The sequence below is a fragment of the Amblyomma maculatum genome, chromosome 1 (genome assembly GCF_055883805.1).
Source record: "Amblyomma maculatum isolate TAMU_Amacu chromosome 1, ASM5588380v1, whole genome shotgun sequence".
Lineage (NCBI taxonomy): Eukaryota > Metazoa > Arthropoda > Arachnida > Ixodida > Ixodidae > Amblyomma > Amblyomma maculatum.
The window spans coordinates 19,412,159-19,426,550 of NC_139344.1; the positions used below are offsets into that span (position 1 = coordinate 19,412,159).

General features: G+C 47.4%; 1 pseudogene; it reads left to right on the forward strand.

Annotated features, from left to right (window-relative positions):
• Positions 1 to 245: 245 nt before the first annotated feature.
• The window catches only part of LOC146201910 (histone-lysine N-methyltransferase PRDM9-like), a 76,722-nt pseudogene continuing 62,575 nt past the window's right edge, over positions 246 to 14,392 (forward strand).

The window sequence follows — 14,392 nt, forward strand, 5'->3', positions numbered from 1 at the left end:
TGCACGTCAGAATTTTTAGTACAGAATGCGTGTGAAGAATATTGATCGCACAAAATTCGACAACAGTATTTATTTGCCTGATAGCCAACTGAACCGCTTATTCTTGCCTGAGCTCTATTATGATTATATGATTCTCCAAGCGTTTGAGCAGACAACTTTTTCGAGTGGCCATTAACGCATTGGAACTTAGAAGGATCTGCGCTGGCACTCCTTGTGTTACAATGGCGAAAGAAGTCTGTTTTGCAGCAATTCGTCGCTATTTCACGGAAGAAGAATGGAAGGAGCTTTCCGAATTGATGAAGACGCGGTACGCGAACATCAAAGATAACTACGACCTGATTGTGAACATGGGTAAGCGAATGCGCTTCACTGCAACTATTCCCGTTTGCTTCTCTGAAAATACAGTACATTTGTCGCATTTTCTGGTGGATTAATATTTCGTGGCTACAAGAACAATGCAGTTTTCACAAAGAGCCACTGTTTAAATTTAAAAATATATATGACATGAAAATATATAGTGGTTCTTTAATTTAAAATTTTAACTGAAGGAGTAGGTCTCTTATGTGTGGCTAGAAACTGTGGCTCACGGTCGTAACTAAGGTACAGGTCTTTGACTGCTAGAGGAAAAACCGGAAAAATTATGTATCAACTACAGATGCGATCGACTGTTATACGTTATCTTTGTTATCTTTGCAGAACTGAAGCCACCCCTTCCTGAATTCATGAAACCGAGACCAGTCCCTACTAAACCTCAGAAAACGTGTGACTCCCGTAAGTATTCAGAGAGCTGTCTCTAGTGTGAAGTGCCGTGATAGGTCTTTTCGTTCCTTTGTTCTGTAGCGGACGACAAAATTCGCGTCGATATGCATCATGCAGGCCCACCTCAGAGAGCTTGGACATCCACGTCGATTGATTATTGAGCACATGAGAAAAGTCATTCACCTGAGAGGAGCGATCATAGGTTCTAAAACACTGGGAATTAATTGTTCGTGGTGTATAGCTAGGCTTGTCCGTGTCAGCTTTCTTGCGAATGTCTTGTTAACGCTTCGTCCATATTTGAAATGTTGCACCAACTAGCCCAGCAAAAGGTTCTTTTTGAGAATATAGAAGTTTGCTTAACATATGAAAATCATAAAACAATTGCATTAAGGCGCCCCTTTCCCGATCTGCGACTCGCTGTTGTGATCATGGACAAGATATTTTTGACCCAGCAATGGCATCAGCAACGTCTTAAGGTGGCGGTCCCACTCCAGCGGTGAAGAGACAACATTTTTGGTGATATTCATACGTCTACTGTGCCGCACTCGTTTAGTTTATAAATGTGGTTTTAATAGTTTTGTAAAGCTTATTTTCTCTGCTTTCGAATGGTGCATTTGGTTTATAAATAGCTGAAAATATGTTTCAGTTGTAAAGAAAAACGCAAAGGTAAGAAACGGCTTTTCAGCTCTACTTGTCTCAGGAAATGCAAAATTGTGCAAAACCTTTTACACCTAGAGAAAAACCATTCGGTATGTTCAAAGATTATATGTCAATGTACAAAATTAAGCATTTTTATTAGGGTGCATCGCTTAGTTTATTAGCCACGCGCCTTTGAAAAGTGTATAAAACAGGTAATTGTATATACAATAACTTTCAAGATATGCATTCTGCTGCGGAGATTTTTCGCACAGTTGGAGACCTTGTAGGGTTTGCTTTTTCCTGCAAATATCAGCTGTCTGCTTCATTTAGTGTAAAAGTTATTTGTGATCAAAATTAGCGTTTTTTGTAAAATGGCTAAAAGAAAATGCTAAACTGTTCAAGTAACAAGCTTTTAGCGGTGCTGAGGTTCGCGTGGAAAAACTTTACACCTCGCTGTCAGAGGATAAGCATCGGTTTTGCTCTACGAATCTCGAGGAATATGCACGGTCAGGGGGATTTCCGCTAATTTTTTCGTGGTTCGCTTGAAGCGCGCGAGCTCTTCATGAAATTTTTTAAGCACGATTGAAATGCTCCAGGCTTGTTTTTTTTTTCTGTTAAAGTTTCGGGCTTTCCTTCCTTTATTCAACTGGTAACAATTATCAACTACAAAGTGTACAAAAAACAAATAGTGGAATAGCAGAGTCACATGCGATAAATGTAGTATGTAGCGGCATCTACGAAATTTATGTGGACTAACAATATCGCAGTTCAGAAAAATTACCAGGGTGGCGCTACAAACACCCTGAATCGAGGGGTATTTACGAGAGGGTATGATGTTTCTACAACGTTTTCACTCTGTCCTTTTCATTTCCGTCCAGCGAGGGACGTAAACACTGGCGGGTCAGGTCAAGTGGTCGAGTCGAATTCCGATGCAGGGGTGGTTTGACTCGGCCCGACCCTGCTACATAAAGCATGTAAACGCGGTCAACTTGATTGGGGGCATAGTGGAACGTCTTGCGACGGATTTGTCAAGGAGGGGGACATCCGAACAATGGCTGGAGTATTGTTTCGGTCTCCCCCTCCGTGACGATTCGAGTCTCGCGACTTCCGCGAATGAACCTTTTTCCAATAGGACACCCTTCTTGCGGGCGTCAGGCAAAGTACTATCGACGGGACGCGTTGCCAAGAATTTGTGCAATCTTCCAAACGGTAGTTGAGTGTAGGGCTGCTCTTGTCTAGCCTGTGTGGAGACACCTGAGTCTACTGTGAACATACCCCCTCCCCCCCTCGCCTACAATGACAACAGGAAGCTGGCGAACCTGGCCGCGCCTTCTCTGTTGAGGCAAGCTGCGGGAGGCGGGGAGGGGGGGGGGGGGGGCAAGTTGCGGGAGGCCTAGAAGATGCTAGCACTGCACGCAATTATTGTGCAGCAGTTCGTCGCGTTGATGAAGGGAGGGACGTCGTTTCCTGGAAAAGGACATGCAGCGAAGTCCTTCCCCTATTTTCCCATGGCATCCCAGCGAAAATGGCGTCCGAGGAGGCTGCGCGCATGCGCAGTAGCGCTACTTGAAAAAGATCCATTGCCAGTGTACACTTGCTTGCCTTGTGATGTATTTATTGCCTCCCATTCAGTGTGTAATACTGTTTGTGTGCCGAGTCCGTCTTCGAACGAAACGCCGCCAGCTAAAGCTCTCGCGCGTGCAGCTGAGGTGCGCCCCGGCTACAGCGGACACTGTACCCCGGCGAACGAAACATGCTCCCGGTACAGTAAAAGTAGTGGCTTTCGTTACTCGTTTTTAGTTTTTTTAGTAACACAGGATGTGTGCTTGTGTTTGGCAAAAGCAGGCATTTTGCTGCTCATGGGGCCACCTCGCACGAGAAGCGAATTACCGCTAGCAGACTCAACACGGGGAAACCGATGAACAGAGAGGCCTCTTTCCTTCCACAGAAACGACTAAGCGGAATCAGCCATTCAAAGAACAGTGCTGTCATAATTTCAACCTACCAGCTAGAGATGTATCCAGACAATGCGAAATCTCTCTGCATTCTTATTATCGAATCAGCCTTACACTGAAAGTGAGGCGTTGAAGTCTTGCGCGTTAGAGGGTCGGTATCATGAAATCCCTCGAAGGAAAAATAAAACTTGATGCTATGGAAATTATCGAGTGAGAAGAGGATGTTACGTGCCGCATAAATTTGTTACATGATATGAAGATTTTACGAGTTCACAGCAAAGATAAAAGTGGTAAAAGAAATACTAAAATTCTGCTTAGCTCTGCAAACTCATTAGAGAATGCATCGGATGCTAAACTGTAGTTTATTTACTGGTATCAGCCTAAGTGCATTGCTTTTTGTTTATTTTCCACATCTTAGGCAGGACTAGAAAAAATGTTACAAAAATGTGAATAAATTTGACTTTGGCTCCGCAGTTCCGTTCATTTATCGTCAACTACTCATGCCCTTAGTCCAGCAGAGAGAGGAACAACAACAACAAAAAAAAAATGGTTGGCGGGGTCGTAGCAGCTAAATGACCCGGCCTCGGTCTTCTGTGCTCAACGTTTCTTCGGCACGTCCCATTTCTTTTGGACCGATTTGTTTATTTTATTTGCGCGATTTTTTCGCTAAACTTGCTGTTTTCATATTGTTTCCATGAGTGACAAAGAGACGTTAGCGATCGGAAACAGCGGTCCTGTATACTTCACCGTGCCTGTCATGTTCCGTGAGGCTGGAAACAGCGACATCGGTCTCAGTGACTCTTTGCAGCTACCTGTTGGGTCGGAAATCATGGAAAGGGTCGTTTTCAGGCTTTTCATCACGAGAGCAGAGGTAGTTTCGTAGCTTTCGTTCCTGCTCCTTTGTCGTTTCTACTGTTTTTTTTTTATTATTATTTTTCCTTCGAAGCCTGGCTGTAGCCCTTGTGCCCCGTACGTTCCACTGCTTCTGTTTTCTCTACAACAGTACCAGTGGAGGAGGAAATGTGCTGGCCACTCGTGTCTCACGTTCGCCGGCTACGTTTGTTACAACAGAAACTACGCCTCTCGAGGAGCATTTGTCCTCGCCCTCACTAATTCTTCAGTGCTGATTCTTCCTCACCTCACCGTGTCAAATCCTCATAAGGTGAAGGTGCGGACCCCCTCATGAGGATGCCCATGTATATTAGAGTCAAGTGAATGTGATTTGATTTTGAACCTCTAAACGATCGTGACTAAGGGGCGCCGCGGTCCAAGGTTCGTGACGGAGCTAGGAGCGCTCGAAATTCACATTTGACCTCTCTGACGGCGTGGTGGAAAACTCTCGTGGCGATATTTGACGAGTTTAGGTAGTAGAGAGAAGGCATTACTATTATGATCAGGGTGGATGTTCGGGCGAATTGGTTCATCATCAAAGAAATACAGCGCTTTTGAGACAAGGACAAAAAAAAAAAGAGTGGGCAGCACGTGCGCTAACTTTCAACTAAATTTTATTCAATGTATTATAGGATTTTATACACTGTAGAAGCATAGACAAAACATGATACCAGCATGTTATCGCGACGCACGTTACCACATTTTGCACAAATTATTTTCCCAAGAACTCAACCTCCTTCGTCGAGAGTGATATCGAAGGATCGCCTCACACATTCTTCTTTCAGCTCTCTTATTTTTCTGGCTTATACAATCTCGCGTATCAGTTTTTCTTTATTTCTGCTTATGAGTAGCTTGCAGTCTGATGATGGGATGGCATCCAGATAGTGATCGGCAATATTACCTCTCTTATTCTGAACGTTTTTGTCGTGTTCACAAAATCTCACATTTAGGCACCTCCCGGTCTGCCCTACGTACACCTCACCACAAGACAACGGTGAAGAACACACAACGCCCTCCGCACACTGAAAAGGTTTTTTATTGGGCTTTCTTTGTGCATCCTTGTTTCTTGAGAGCCAACGGATCGGTCATCCTACATTATTTTCGCTATTTTATCAGTAGCTGAAAACATAACGTGTACATCTGCTCGCTGACCGATTTTTTTTTTTTTTTTTTTTTCAGATTGTGCGATATCGTGGGAAGATAGGGTAGTACGGCTACTTTTTTCGTGCTTTTCTGCTTGGCTTCGAACTGGCAACTGTTTTGCAACGAGTAGTGTTTCTGTCGCTTCAGACTGCAAAATCCTAAGCAGAAATAACTGACACGCGAGATTGTAGAAGACAGAAAAATAAGAGACCTCAAAGAAGAATGTGTAAGCGATCCTTCGATGTCACTCTCGACAAAGGAGATGTAGTTCTTGGGAAAATAGAAATTGTTATTTTTGCTACGAACTAAAAATAAGCAAGAACGACTGTTCACTGAAGTTAAGCTAATTATAGCTATATTATCATATTTGTAATACCGTTTGACGAAGGAAATTGGCAAAGGAAAGGAAGTTTACACTCCAGTCAAGGAGTGTTCTGGTTCCTACTATATTTATGGCATCAACAATAGGGAGCTTTAGAATATGGGGACCCTACCCCTCAGGGGCATAGGGTAATAGCGCGGCAACAAAGCACAGGCGCCCTGTGCTGTGAGGAGTAGGCGAGGGGTGCGGTAATTACACTGGGCCTGCGCACTTGAGCCCTGCTATTACTCTATCCCCCTTACAGATAGGGTCGCCGTATTCTAAAGCCCCCTAATGATCACTTGATTGCACAGCCCTGAAGACGAGTATCAAAAGAACACAAGACAGGCGCCGACTTCAACTAAGGTTCATTGAGGAAGCCTGCAGAAATATATGACATTCGCTTTTCCTTTTCACTGGTACTAAAATTGCACTGTGCAATCATGTTGACACCCTGTTTTATTTTTATTCAGTCAAGCTAGCCTACTGCAGTCCAGTCCAACCCCCTCACGCTCGCACGCTCGGCGGGGAGAAGCAATCGGATTCCTGGCTCTGCGGAAACTATATTTCGTCTCACAAGGTATCTGCAGCACTGCGAAAAGCAGAGGAGCCCTTGCTATTGTGCTCCTATGTGCCTCTCGCCCCTGTGCACTATAATAGAGAATTGTGCTCCTACTGTTACCCCACCAATTTGAGGGGCTAGAGGCGCGTAGGAGCACAATTGCCTGTTGTAGTGCGCGGGATCCTGATTGTACCGGGGTTCCTCTGCCTTTCGCAGGGCTGCAACACCTTTTGAGACGAAGTATAGGCAGTAGAGGGAAGGCTCTTGCCCTGTCATCGGGGCGAGTATTGTTCGAAGTAGCGGTGCGGTGGAGTGAAGAGGGAGTTTAATGAGGCAGCCCATGCTGTGCAGGTCGGGGACAAAAGCCCTCCCCTTGTCTGCGTGGACACCGCTATGGAGCCACAAAAATCTTTGAAAGCTCGCGCATCAACAAAAGAAAATCCTTCAGGCAAGGCAGGTCAAGAGGGCTGGGTGCTCAATTACTTAGTCATAGGATTCGTGGGTGGCGTAGCCTGGTGGCTGAATCTGAACTTCTCTCAAGATGGCGACCGTGGAACCACCACCTTAATGAGGACCAAAAAAGGCGTTATACGTGAATAAAAAACTCCTTGACCAGCGCGTCACCATGCCGTCGTCTTGTTTCCGTTCCTCACGTATCGTGAACGTGGCGGCTAGGCGTAGAAAAATTCTTCAAAAAAGAAAACTGAATTACACGAGTTCGTAGTGAGTGGTGCGCTTAATTTAGATTAACATGCATTTAGCACGTTACATCTAAATTATTCAAAGGAATAATGATGAGAGTAATTGCATCCTAAGTAATAAAATGATTTAACATGCGTCAAATGGGGACGCCTGAAGCAGCGCCAAGAATTAACTCTTACGTTTTCCACCGCAAGATGTCGCTTCTTTGGATATTATGTAATCTTCCAGCAAAAAACGGCTGGAAGATTGGTGGCTTAAAAGCAGAGAAGTGACATAATGTTAGTAATGTAGGAGCAAAATTTAATAAATAGAATGATGGTTTAGTTAACAATTCTAAATCAATAATTAAGATATATGGAGAAAAATGGGCATGATAGCTGCTGCTACCACCCCGTTTCAAAGGGGACGCTCCTATATTCCATCCATCCATCCATCCATCGTAGGACGTACCGTCTCACAGTTGCAGATAAGTGGCTATGTAAGAGACGCTGCAAATAATTAAGCGAAGGGATCCAGAATAATTTAGAACGCTACTTAACTTGCTGTTATCCAACTATTGTACAGAGCACGGATGATCATTAAAATTCATCCAAATGTCGAATCCGCGTCCTTATTTCCATGAGAAGAGCTCCCGAACGAGACAGCTTTTCAACCCCCGCAGTGGATAAAATATAAAAGTAAAGATAACCACACGTCAGTAGAGTACGTCCCAATTACCTCACGGTCGGTCCAATGCATACTCGTATGGGGACCTACCAGCTTATCCACAGCAATGGTAATACATAATTAGTATGTAAATGATCATACGAGTGCCTTATCTCATTCACTGGCCTCCTGACTGAATGCTCACTTTTGTGCGAGTGGCGAAATTTCGAGAAAAAAAAGACTAAAAACTGTTCCAGCGATGAACGAATGCACACTAAAAAAAAAACTATGTGGACAAATTTGTATACGGTTTCTTTTGCGTCAGTACACGTCACTGAGCTAGAAACGTAATCCGGAGAATATCGGTTCACACGCTTATGCAATATAGACCAGTCATACACCACGCCTACATTAATGGCAAAAGCGATAAATAATAGATACTGCTGGAAACACTCGTGCGAATTCCGCGCTAGTGGTATTGCGCGCCACAATACGCGCCCATGAGAAACCTTGTGCTCTTCTTTTAAAGATTCGATCTCGAATATATCGAATTACTGGTTCCATCGAACTCTTAAAATATCCCATTGAAAATCCCATGCAAAAGTATAGCAGCGTTGTTGCCGTTTATCGAATTCCCGTTCAGCGGGCGTTCGATATATAAGAAGAGGAAGGCTATGACGCTGTAGAACCGCCTGACGATGCGAATGTCGTGTCCGCTTAAAAGTAGCCTCCGATCTGGCGTACGTTTTTTTATTATTGCCATTCATCGTAACAGCTGTTCTGCAGAGAAGCCAGCGTTATGTGCACCGGGGTTCTTGAGGTGAATGAAGCCTTAGCTTAGTTATTGCGCCTGCAGATACCAGTGCACTTCTTATGACCTCCGATACTTTTTCCTAAAACAGTTCCCACTGCAGCATTCATGGGAGCCCCAACTCCGAAACGGCGACGTACGAGCAGCACAAACTCTGACGCTCCGTACGTTCGCTCCAGTAACGGTGCCAGAACCGCGACACCGGTTTATCCTTGCCACATGTATTTGGTGCGCTCACACGTAGTAGCTCAGCTTCAGCTCAGTGGAATGCGAAGGTACGTTCAGCGTGCTCTGTTTAAAAGCAAAAGTTTTTCCTTCTTCCCTCCGCAGCTTCTTCACTGTGTGCGCGTGTTTAACCCTGAACCGAGGAGAAGCCGCGTGGCAGTTTTCAAGCGAAAAGCTTCACTACGAGGGTCAGAGCCGAGCTTCGCGTATGCCGTGTGCCGTATGCCGTGACGTCACAGCCAAGGCCAAATGCGCAGCCCCCTCACCAAGCTCTGCAGGCGTTGCCTAGCAACTGTTGCGACTGCTCCTCATATATATATATATATATATATATATATATATTGTGAAAGAAGGTCAAGTCGTGACGGCAAGGCAAGGTACGCCGTGTCAGCGTTTAAATCTGACGGTGAACCCAGGCGCGTGCTTGAGCCGACGCCGCGGCACGATGACGATGGTATGTACAAAAGAAAGAAGATTATGGTATGTACAAATGAAAGACGATCCGTGGAAGGCTCACACAATCTTCCCGGGGGGTCGGAAGCGGCCGGCCTGGCCGCTCCTAACCAACCGGTGCACCGCGGCGCACAAACGGCTTCAAGCGGGAGACATGAACAATTCAGTTCCACGGTGGAGTCGATCGGCTGGGGAATCAACAGGTGTGACTTGGTAGTTCGCGGGGGAAGTTTGGTTGATGACATTGTATGGACCAAGATAGCGACGCTGAAATTTATCACTAAGGCCAGGGGCGTGCAGTGGTGTGTAAAGCAGGACTTCGTCACCGGGACGAAGAGAGACCGCACGATGCGTAGAATCGTAGCGACTCTTGCGGTCTTCCTGGCGCGCTTCTGTGTTGAGGCGGGCAAGATGACGGCATCTGGTCACACGGGATAAGAACCGGGCTGGTACTGATGAGGAGTAGTCGGGCGTAGAGAAGGAAGTGTCGCGCATTGTAGTGGGAGGACGGCCAAAAACGAGGAAAAACGGAGAGTAACCGGTAGTCCGCTGTACTGCTGTATTATAGGCGAATGTGACAAATGGTAGAATAGTGTCCCAATTTCGGTGATCCGGTGTGTTGTACATGGATATCATATCGGATAAAGTGCGATGAAATCGCTCAGTCAGACCGTTAATCTGGGGATGGCAGCTTGAGGTTGTCTTATGAAGAGTGGATGACGCATGAAGAACTTCGGCAACGACTGTCGATAAGAAGGCCGTCCCGCGGTCACTTAGAAGCACCCGAGGAGCGCCATGACGCAGGACAATTGATCGAAAAGAAAAAGCTACCTCTTCGGCGGAACCAGTCGGTACAGGGGCTGTCTCAGCGTAGCGTGTAAGGTGGTCGACAGCTGTTATAATCCAATGGTTAGCCCCATCTGAGAGAGGTAGGGGACCATATAAGTCGATGCCGACTACGTCGAATGGCGTGGCGGGACATGGAATAGGCTGTAGGAGGCCAGCGGGCGAAGAAGTCGGCCGCTTGCGACGTTGGCACAGATGGCAGGAAGCGACGTATTTAGCTACGGTAGAAGACAGGCCAGGCCGAAAGAATCTTCTTTTCACGCGGTCATACGTTTTGTCAAAACCAAGGTGACCTGCAGTAGCTTCATCGTGGAAAGCCGCCAGTATACGTGGGCGAAGCGCACGCGGCACGACTGGGAGCCAACGAGTTCCATCAGGGCAATACACGTAGCGGCGTAGTATGCCATCTTTGAGCTTGAAATGGCGAAGTTGTCGGCGAAGCTTAGCATTGGGCGGGTTCGAAGCGCCGATAAGGCGGCCGATGATGGGCCGGCAGTAGGCATCAGCTAATTGCTGCGAGCGGAGTGCGTGTTTGTGCTCAGAATCGTCAAAAGAAACTGTTGTGATATGCATCGGGGGAAGAGATGGTCGGCTGTGGTCAGAGGTGGAAATGCGTTGCGAAGAAAAACAGCAGGCTGATTTCGTAAGTGGGCAGCGAGAAAGAGCCTCGGCGTCTTGGTGTTGGCGACCCGATTTATAAACGACGTCGAAATTGTATTCTTGCAGGCGTAGAATCCAGCGGCCAAGTCGGCCTGTCAAATTTTTCAGTGAAGACAACCAGCAAAGAGCATGGTGATCGGTCACAACTGTGAAGTGCGGACCATAGAGGTAGGGGCGAAACTTTTGAACAGCCCAGACGACGGCAAGACATTCCTGCTCGGTAATGGTGTAGTTTTTCTCAGCTGGAGTCAAGATCCGACTGGCGAAGGCAATGACTTTCTCACGCGAAGTTGCATCGCGCTGCAGAAGGACAGCGCCAAGACCGTGACCACTGGCATCAGTGTGCAGGATGGTAGGAGCGCTGTCGCTGAAGTGGCCAAGAACGGGATCTGATGTGAGGGCGTGCTTTAGGTCGGTAAAAGCAGTGTTGCACTGTTCAGTCCACACGAAAGAGCTGCGCGCTTTAAGTAGTTCCTGAAGCGGCGCACCAATAGTTGCAAAATGCCTTATGAAATGCCGGAAATATGATGCCAGGCCGAGAAAACTGCGCAAATCTGCAGTCCGTTGCGAACGAGGAAAGTTCAAGACCGCGATGATTTTATCAGGGTCTGGACGAATGCCGTCATGGCTAACCAGATGTCCCAATACTTTAATTTCCTTTTGTGCAAAGTGGCACTTCTTGGTGTTGAGCTGAAGGCCCGCTGAAGAAAGACACGTCAGGACTTCATTCAGGCGCGTGAGATGGTCGTTAAAAGTTGCCGAAAAGATAACAATGTCGTCCAAGTAACATAAACAGGTTCACCAGTTTAGGCCACGAAGTACCGTATCAATCATTCTTTCAAATGTCGCTGGTGCGTTACACAGGCCGAAGGGCATAACATTAAACTCGTAAAGTCCATCGGGAGTTGCGAAAGCGGTTTTTTCTTTGTCGCCCTCATGCATTGGTATTTGCCAATAACCTGAGCGGAGATCCAAGGTCGAGAAATACTCGGCGCCTTGGAGAGAGTCAAGGGCGTCATCTATTCTCGGCAACGGGTAGACATCTTTACGGGTAATTTTGTTTAGTGCGCGATAATCAACACAAAATCGTACCGATCCGTCTTTTTTTTAAACTATACTGGGCAGGACCATGGGCTTGTTGACGGACGAATAATATCGCGACGGAGCATGTCATTCACGTTTTCTTCGATTACTTTTCATTCCGAGAGAGAAACCCGATAAGGTCGTCGGCGTACGATCGAGTTACCTTCAGTAATGATGCGGTGGTGTGCAACACTAGTCCGTCCCAGTGGTGGGGAAGTGGCATCAAAAATGTCTTGATGGGCTTGAAGCAATTCCAGCAATTCTTTGCGTTGGTGCTGCATGAGGTCCGGACTGATTGTCTTCGACAGCATGGGAAGAGAGACGTGCGATGAATCACGTTGTTGAGCTAGTGGGGCGGTGAGCACCATCATGGACTTAGGGTGAGCATCCACTATGCATGGCAGGGAAGTTCCTTTAGTCAGCACGAGGGATTCACGGGATGTGTTCGTGGCAGCTACTATCGCTGAGCCGCTGCGGAATCGTACAAGACTTGATGGGAAGGCGATTCCACGTGCAAGATGACGATGAGATGGTGCGATGAGTACATCCCCGTCAGTGATGTGTTCCGAAACAACGGTAACAAGTTTTACGCACTGTGGGGGCAATACAGTATCAACTGCGGCAATGAGGGAATGACGTCCTTCAGACATGTCAGATGAAAAATCACTGTCTGTCATATGAATGACACGGTCGCCACAAGAAATTAACGCTGAAGCGGTCGACAAAAAAATCCCATCCAAAAATCATCTGATGCGCACACGGTGAAAGCACAGCAAACTGCACATGGTGGCGGACGCTGTCTATAACAATTCGAACTGTACACTTTGCTGAAGGATGTAGAGGGACGTCATTTGCTCCACGAAGTTCAGGTCCATCATATGGTGTCGTTACTTTCCGCAAACGGTGGCACAAATCAGCGCGAATAATAGAAATTGCAGCCCCTGTGTCAATCAAAGCTTCGACCGGTAATCCTTCAGCTAAAACGAAAATCATATTGTACGGGCGATGAGGAGGACTTTCGGTAAGTTCGCAGAGTGCAGTTTCACCTCCCGAAACTGCATCGCTTAGTTTTCGGAATGACGGACAGGAACAATTGTTGCTGGTCGAAGTGGAGAAACAGAGCGGCGGTATGGGGAAAGGGACCGGCGTCGGGATACATGGGCGCCACTTGGTTCAGATGAGGATACCGGTGGTGGAGAGGATCGACGAGGTGGGCTGGGAATAGGTCGTCGCTGATATATATATATATATATATATATATATATATATATATATATATATATATATATATATATATATAGTTGCTCGTCGTCGTCGCCTTTGTCCCTCGTAACCAGCTCCGCAGCTGGGGCAGCGCGCGCTCCTTACCCCCCTCCCCCTTCCTCCGTGGTGGTGACCGCGCGTGTTCTCCGATTGCTGCATGCGATCCTATCACATCTTTCGCCGCGCAAGATATTCGCACGGTGTTAATTTTGCCCACGACCACCTTCGCACGTGAAGTTTTCAAGTCAAACCCCTTCCACGCAACACACACTCCGATTACCACACCGCACGCATAGCGGCCCGTACAAGCACCCTCCACAAATACTACGGTTCCGAGGAGGACGCCGTATGGGTGGATGCAGCATGCACGGGCACGTGCTCTGCAGTGGCGGTTGTGGACAACACGGGGAGCCCACTAATCTCTGTCTCCCTTTCCCCCACTTCCACTCCGGAATCAGCAGAAGGGGCTGCAATAACTGCTGCCATTGCCCACACTGAAGCTCGGTACATTCTTTCCGATTCCAAAACTGCGTTGATAAATTTCGCCAGAGGCAGGGTCCATGAAATCGCATTCCGTATGCTAGAATCGGTTTCTCCTGAACCATCCCGCCAAGTGGAGCTAATCTGGGTGCCTGCGCACTTGGGAAACCCTGGCAACGATGTCGCCAATGTCCACACACGAGGATTTATAAACCGGGCGGCAGCATACTCGGGCCTGGACGACTCAAGAGAGCGCATACATCCCTTCAGCGAGCTGACGCAGGCCTATCGAGCCGAGCGTCAGCTCTACCCCCCCTCCCCGAACCCTCCCCACGCCCTATATACTATCCCGCATGCACCTACGTGCCTTCACCCCATCTTGTTCCTTGTGCTTTCATCCCACCGCTACACTAACACATATCCTGATGGAGTGCTCGGCTGATGCCCCCTCCCCCCCCCCCCCCCGGGGGGGTTGGAGCTCTACAACTGGGGAGGAATTGGAGGCCTTTTTGCGCGCGACGGACCCCCATCGGCATAAGACCGATATCACGTGCGCCGCGGATATGTTACAGCGACATGGACATGCACATCTTGTGCAGTGAGGCCTTGCCTGGCCTAGGCTTGCGGCCCACACCAGTGGGCAATAAAGTTTCTCTCTCTCTCTCTCTCTCTCTCTCTCTCTCTGTGCTGAACAAGCCGCGTCGCCCAGCACGGCTGCAGAGTGCCAGCAATGGAGAACTGTACTGTATTTGGGTGTAGTAATCACTGAAAAAAAAAAAGGGCCCGCGGACGAGAACGCTGCGCAGGTCGGCTTTTTTGCATACCCAAAGTTGTTGCTAACCAGTCTAAGAAAACTTAAGAGCTCAAAGTATGACGGAGAGCGCAATGGCTTTGGCGTATCAATCGCAAAGGCT